The following is a 7,262-nucleotide window of genomic DNA, read 5'->3' as shown; positions in this document are numbered from 1 at the left end:
AGCCTGAGTAAATAGGAGCCCTATGGCTCTCATTCTTGGAAGGAAACAAAGGCTTATGCTACGATCTGAGTGGGCAACCTTAAGAAGAAATCCTTTACGGATTCTATGCTAGATGCATGCTCCTGCCCTCAAATAATATGCTAGCCTTTGAAGAAGCATTCTACACTGGATTCTTCACCTGGCGAACAAAGATATTTGCGCCGGTAGACAAGAAACCTAACATCCAGGTTTGTAGGCTACTCAGCGGTGGAGCTCAAGAATCAAGTCACCATGCAATTTTTGCAAGTGCCTGACAAAGAATGAAAAATCAGGCACCAGAAGGTACTGGATGCGCTTAAAGACCGCCTCGCTCACCGTCAACCCGAAGACTATTTCAGACCATAAAACTGTGTCAAGGGACGACACAGGCAAGGAGGGGGGGAATGTTAGCAGCAAGCTAACAGGGACACCATTTTTCGAAGTTCTCCTTGTAAAACATTTATTATTTTGATAAATTGGGAATATTGTAACTCATATTTTATTGGATAAACTTTGTAATTAATGAGCCGGGCCTACAAGCTTCCAGATTGTATCAGTCATTCAATTCCCAGCTTTGTTAGAACTCCAGATTATTAGTTTTGACCACCCAAAACCCTTGGCTAAGGTATAAAAGCCAATTTTTGTAAGTTTTTTATAAGTTTTTGGATAAGAAATACACAGCATGAGCTAACAGTGCTCACTTCTCTCCTTCTCGCGCTTCCTACTCCCTCTCCCATTGTCACATTGCGAATGCGTTTGTTGCATTGCAATCGCAGGTAAGAGCTCTATGCATTGACGTAAGCCATTCACTTTATTTCGTAGCTTTTGGCATCGCCCGATCCAGAGCCTAATTTCATCATAACTAGGAATTTACACTTTTGAATCAAAAACTAAGCATAGGCGGGGTATTGGGGCATCATTGCTAAGCATTTAGATGCATTCTAGGTCAAAAATCCACTGCTATCAATAATCGCGATTTTGGAACCATAGGTATGTGTGCTTAGGTCTTGTAAACTTTTTCTAGAAGTTTCGTTACGTTTGGATGTCATTTGATGCTGTAACGGATGTGATTTTCTTACCGAGGAGCGATTGGCTTTTAGTGATTTCAGTTACTTGAGTGTAGCTTGAGTTAGATGCGAGTTGTTAGTTGTTTTCCAAGAGATTGACAACCTCTTGTAGCCTCTATGCACTAGCCGAGTTAGCTTTGTTCCATGGTTTGACAAATTAATTGTAGTTCACGCTAATGTTGCAATAAGGTAGGATAGTGAGGTTAGACATGCGTCCTACAAATGTCAAAGGACTTAACTATTTCCGCTCCTTTCTTTATTGTAGCTTGTGATAGAGGCGATCTTGGCCTTTGCTGGCTCCTTTTGGCCTTGATCGAATTGTTCAGCCTCATCAGTTTTCTTTTCTCTTTGTCTCGTATCTTCTAGAGCAGCAGAGATTGTGGAAGGCTTTGTTTGTGTGGCCTCCATTTCTTGGTCTGCTTTTAGTTTTGTCTGCTTTTTCTCCACTCCTTGCTCTAGCAAGCCTTTAATTTTATCTTTCCCCTTTTTTTGCAGTTTTTGGAGGTGCCCAAGTGTCCTTGGGAGAACCAAAGTCATGACCTTGCTGGTTCTGTGTGTCTTGATGTTCCTCCCCTTGAGAGTTACTTTCCTATTTTTTACTTTGGTTAGATTCGTCAGATGATTCAAGATCATCAACGCGTGGCTTCTTTGATTCTTCTTTTTTTCCTTTTCTCCATCTTTCACTTCAGCTCATTATGAATTTGCTATCGCATGGCGCCGACAATCTCACGTTTTTCTTTAGCTTCATGCCTCTTCTGCTACTTGATCCTTTCTAAAGCAGTTGTTTGCCTGCATAGCAATGGAATGTTTTCTGCATCTTCCTCCTCTTTCTCATCATTGGCTTCTGTTCCTTGGGTTTGTTTCTCATCATGCTTTTGTTGGCAAAGCCTTTCCCTCAATGCCTGAGCTTCTTCCATTTTCCTCCTGGCATGAGTAATGGGAATAGCCTCTTCCACTGTTAACTGAGTCAACTTTAGTTAACAGAGGCTGCTAAAGATCGAAGACATATGGATGCACATCGAGGATGAATACGAAGAATCAGTAAAGATTGGAGTTACACATTTTTCACATTTTCCTTGAGCTTCTCCTTTCTCATGATACTTGATTAACACTAATCAATGATTCATGCCTCTCTCATGCTTCTTCTGATTGCCTATGATGCTTAGATTAACTAGATCTTAACTAATTAGTGGTTAATCCCTCTCTAATCTTGTGTGATTGTCCTCTTTTTCTTGTGTGTGCATGTAGGTTTGATTGGAGTGTGGTGCTCGATAGATCTATGTGTGTGTGCTTGTGATTAGTGTGTTGCATGATAGGATTAGTGTTGTGTGTGTCTTTGCAATCGTAGTGTGTGTGATTGGGTTGATTGGAAGTGAAGAGAAGTGGATATGGAGATTGCCCTTCATTGTAGCTTAGCTCCTCCATAGGCCGAGAAGCTGACCTCGTAGAGTTAACCATTTGTGTTGCCACGATTAGCTCACTAACCATGTGAGTGTTTTCATGTCCTAGACGAGTAGCTCATCCCTCCGTATTGACAATTTTGTTGGTCATTGGAGCCATTGCAACGATGGGACCCCCAACATTTAGCACCGTTGCCGGGGATGATGGCCTACGCTAGTGTAATTGTGGCATAATCAAATGCGTTCCCTCACTAATTTCACTACTAATTTCACTTGTGTCTTTATGTTTTTGTGGATTTTGGATGTGTGTGCATGAAGCAATGTGTTCATAATTCCCTAATGTGTCACCATATCTTGCCAATTGTGTGTTTACACACTCTAATTTCACACTTACCCCTTGTACTTCGACTAATTTTTGCTAACTTAGTAATTTTCTATGAAGGATTGGAGCAGTACTTTGACTAATTTTTGCTAACTTACTAATTTTCTATGAAGGATTGGAGCATTCAACCACTCAATTGATCTTCAATGGAAAGGTAATCAAGGTGGTATTTCCAACCTCCGTAGAATCTAAGGATGTGTAGAATTGTGAAGAGATCCCACCATGATTATGCAATGTAATGCTATGCTATGTTGATACAATGTGGATTGATATTTTTTATTTTTTGTTTTCACGCCGTCGACGCCGAAATTTTGATTTGGTGGCGTATGATTTGACAAGTTTCGATTGCTAATTGGTGATTGTGGATTGCTAATTGGGTGCCTAATTGAGTTGATTTCATGCTTGGATGTTCAATTGCAAATGTGTGTGCACTAAAATCAAGTGTGTGTGCATTCTAATTAGTGTGTGTATGCCTAATTTTAGGTGTGTGCACTATTTTGCCCATGTTTGTGCACCTAAAAATCAATGTGTGCGTTATGATTTTTTAATTGTGATGATTGATTTGTGTTGTGCTCATGCCCAACTAATGATTTGTGAAGTCACATTGCAATTTTGTCAAAATTTACCCTTCTGTGTGCGCACCTAAGGATTGGTAAAAACTGCCAATTTTATTTTTGTGTGTGTGCCTAAAAAGTGTTAAAATTGCATGATTGATTGCATATTTGATGTGTGTAATGGTCGCATTTTTGTGCTCAAAACAGGGATTTACACACTCTAATTACGTCAATTTTTTACCTAATTTTGTCGTTAATGTTGCCGGTTTAATTGCCTAGTCTTGATTTTATTGATGAAATTAATTGGCAATTGAATTGATGTGATTTGTGTGATTTTATTTAGCTGCACTATTCCCCTATGTGAGGAGAATTTGTAGAAATGTTTTGGCTATTTATTGGATATTTTTGCACTTTTTTGACATTAATTTACTAATTTTTGCATTAATTTTTGCTTAATTCCATAAAATTTTTGATATTTTGCAATCCTTACAAGAAATATTGAATTAGTAAATTTTTGGATTTTTGGGTGAATTTTAGTGATTTCGGCTAATTTTTGGCTTATTTTTTGTATTTTTGGACGTTTGAAAATAAAAACAATTAATAAAAAACGGATTCGAGTTCGATGTCCGTGCCTGGCGGCAGCACATAAACATTTTCTCATGGATAGATCTTTAGGGTCTGTAGAGATAGCTTTCGTTGACATTAAAATTCTCTTCTTCTTCTTCCCGCTTCGAGTGAACCGACTCCAACGCTCTCTCTCTCTAGCTTTCACTCTCTCTCCTTCCCCTGCCAAAACTCCAATTATTAACCTTCTCTCTCCTCCCCCTCACTCTCTCTCCTCCCCCTCCCACATAGCGATTATTAACAACCCTCTCATTCTCTCTCTAACTCACTTTCTCTCCTCGCTACACACCAAACCCCGCCCGACTGTCCCGCTGTCAGCACGTGCGCACGCACACACACCCCCTCACGCTGTCTCTCCTCTGCACGCATAAGCAGGCCACCTTCTCCTTAAGACCTCCGCAATCAATGCCGACAGATGCAACCCACGTGCAGTCTCTCTTAACTTTCTCTCTTTCGCTGTCTTCCACACACACACACACATGCGTGAATGCACCCCTACACACACACTTCATTAACCTACTAGAAGACACAAAAAAGAAAAAAAAAGAGTACCTCTCTTTTCATGATCCTTTTGTCTTTTTGTTTTTTTTTTTTTGTCATTAACTTTTGTATTTTATTCATTTCATTTTGTTTCTTTTCACTCTCATTTTAATTTCATTTCATTCCCTTTAAATTCCATTTCATTTCAACTCAGTTTCGTTTTTGTTTCTCTCACTTTCATTTTATTTATTTGTATATTAGTCAAAAATTTAAAAAAATCACCAAAAACCTTTAAATCTCACAAAACAATTAAAAATTCCAAAAATCCAATAAAAAAATCAAAACAAGGTTTTAAAAATCACAAAAAAAAACTCACTAAAAATTTTATACGAAATTAAAAAACTCATTAAAAAAATACACAAATATTTCACAAAAATATAGAATAATCATAGAAACTCACAAAAAATTCATAAATTAATCAAAAAACATCATAATAAATCACAAAAATTTGATAAAACCTTCAAAAATTCCATAAAGATTAAAAAAATACAAAAAATTAGAAAATTCACAAAAAAATTCATAAAAATCGATTTTTAAAAAAATATCATAAAAATACTAAAACATAAAAATTTTAAAAAATCAAAATTTCATGAAAATTTTTAAAAAATAAAAATAAAGTCGCTAAAAGAGCCAAAAAATCCAAAAAAGTAATTAAAAACACACACGCGGAAGTCAAAAGCAAAAAGCAACACCGAGAAAACACCACACATTGAGCAGACCATGCAAAAGAGAATCAGATCAGCCGAAAAAAGCGAGAAATCGACCAACTCGAAGCAGTTGAACGGGAGGCAAATTTTCAAATTGTGCATGCTAGAAATTGACAAGTGCAAGCAATTGCATTGCAATTGAGCTTCCACGAACAAGCACAACTCGCATACGATTGCAGATTAGGCTAGTATGAGCAACAAAATTCTGCTAATCAATACTAGAATCTACCAATTGACAGTTTTTGTAATTGAGCCAATATGGACTCAAATCGAGCTGAAAATTCATGTACAGCAGATCAAGCAAGTGGCAGTGGCAGCAAAAATACAACTGCAACAGAGCATATTTTACAATTATATGGCTACAATGGAGATAAATTTTTGTACACAGATACAGAAGGACATAGGTATCTTATAAGCAGTAAAAGAAACACAGGAGCCAAGATCCTATTGATCAGAGTAAAACCAGATTCAGAGAACTCTCAGATGGTCACAGACTTTAGTGGCTCCAGGTATTGCAAGCTCAAAGATGAAGTGCAAATAGAAGTACAAAAGATCAACCCAAGTGTTTATCTAGCAATTTGCATAAGCCAACAAAGCATACATTTGGTGCATATGCAATCAGGGTCATTGTACATGGATTACAGTGGTCAGATCTATAGTCGAGAGCCAGAATTGAAATATCCAACAGATAAGCCAATAGAAGCCAGTCTAATGGGAGAACCAAGCCAAAGACGGTGGAGAGGGGGAAAGGGAAGCACACCCAGCACACAACACAATGCCTCACTATAGCCCAGGGTATACACAGCGCCCCAATCCACTCGAGTTCACCTTCAAAACTCAAAACTACCCGCAAACAAACCATCACTTTCACACAACCACACGCACATATGCCTTGCAATGCATTAGACAGACTCGCTCACTCCGCTCCGCTCAATTCACAGCCTTCCACACTCACACAACCTCTCTCTATCTCTCTTTGCACGACCAACCTAGGGAGGGCACACACGCCGACACACACCCGGAAACACACGCACACAAGCAGAGAAGAGAAGGAGGAAAGGGGAATGACGCCTTGAAACAGTAGGGAATCATCTACTAGCATAGGCAATAGCATGTACATCCAACACACCGCCGGCATGAACCTCGGCAACCAAAAACAAGAGCTCCAAAAGCCTGAGCCAAAAAACCCTCCTTGGTTCAAAGACACTGGTCCAAAAGACCCTTACAAATGAACATAAGCACCCTTTTATAAGGGTGTGCATAGGAGTCCAAAAAAGAAAAAAATGTGGTGTGATACCATGTCGTGCACTCCCTTTGGAGTTCTTTTAGAAATTTTATGCATTGCCAACACTTGGCCTAGTGTATTTTTGGAAACCTTGCATGCTACACCATGGCCACTTGCACCTTTCATCTTGGCCGGCCGGATCTCCTCCTTTGGTGCCTTTGCATTTTGCCTTGTCCACCTCTTTGCTCCCGGACTTCCTCTCTCTCTCTCTCTCTCTGTCTCTCTCTCTCTCTCTCTCTCTCTCTCTCTCTCTCTCTCTCTCTCTCTCTCTCTCTCTCTCTCTCTCTCTCTCTCTCTCTCTCTCTCTCTCTATTGTGGGCCTCATCCCTTACCTGAGAGGGGAGGGCAATAGCGACCTCGCTATTGCTCTCCTCCTCCTCCTTTAAAATATTGGGGCTTTGATAGCCGCGGGAACACCCCCCTCTTTGGGTCTGCCACGTCATCATTGGGCTCACCGCCGCGGGCGCCACCGACATCCAACACCGCCGGCCACTGCAGCACCCATTGGCGCCACCACTTCCCAGCCTCGCCCAACCGCCGCCAAAACAGGCCCATTACCGCCTGCGCAGCCCCTGCGGGCCACCTTCCACACGGACGCCATCGCCCAGAGCTCCAAGCTCTCCACGTTTTGTGATACCCAGGAGGGTGGCTCACCCTAGCCTATATTCTATGCCATTGGCCATGC

This window comes from Adiantum capillus-veneris, chromosome 7, assembly GCF_014529385.1.
Source record: "Adiantum capillus-veneris isolate H3 chromosome 7, ASM1452938v2, whole genome shotgun sequence".
NCBI classification, from domain to species: Eukaryota; Viridiplantae; Streptophyta; class Polypodiopsida; order Polypodiales; family Pteridaceae; genus Adiantum; species Adiantum capillus-veneris.
Note: the sequence above shows the minus strand (reverse complement) of the source record.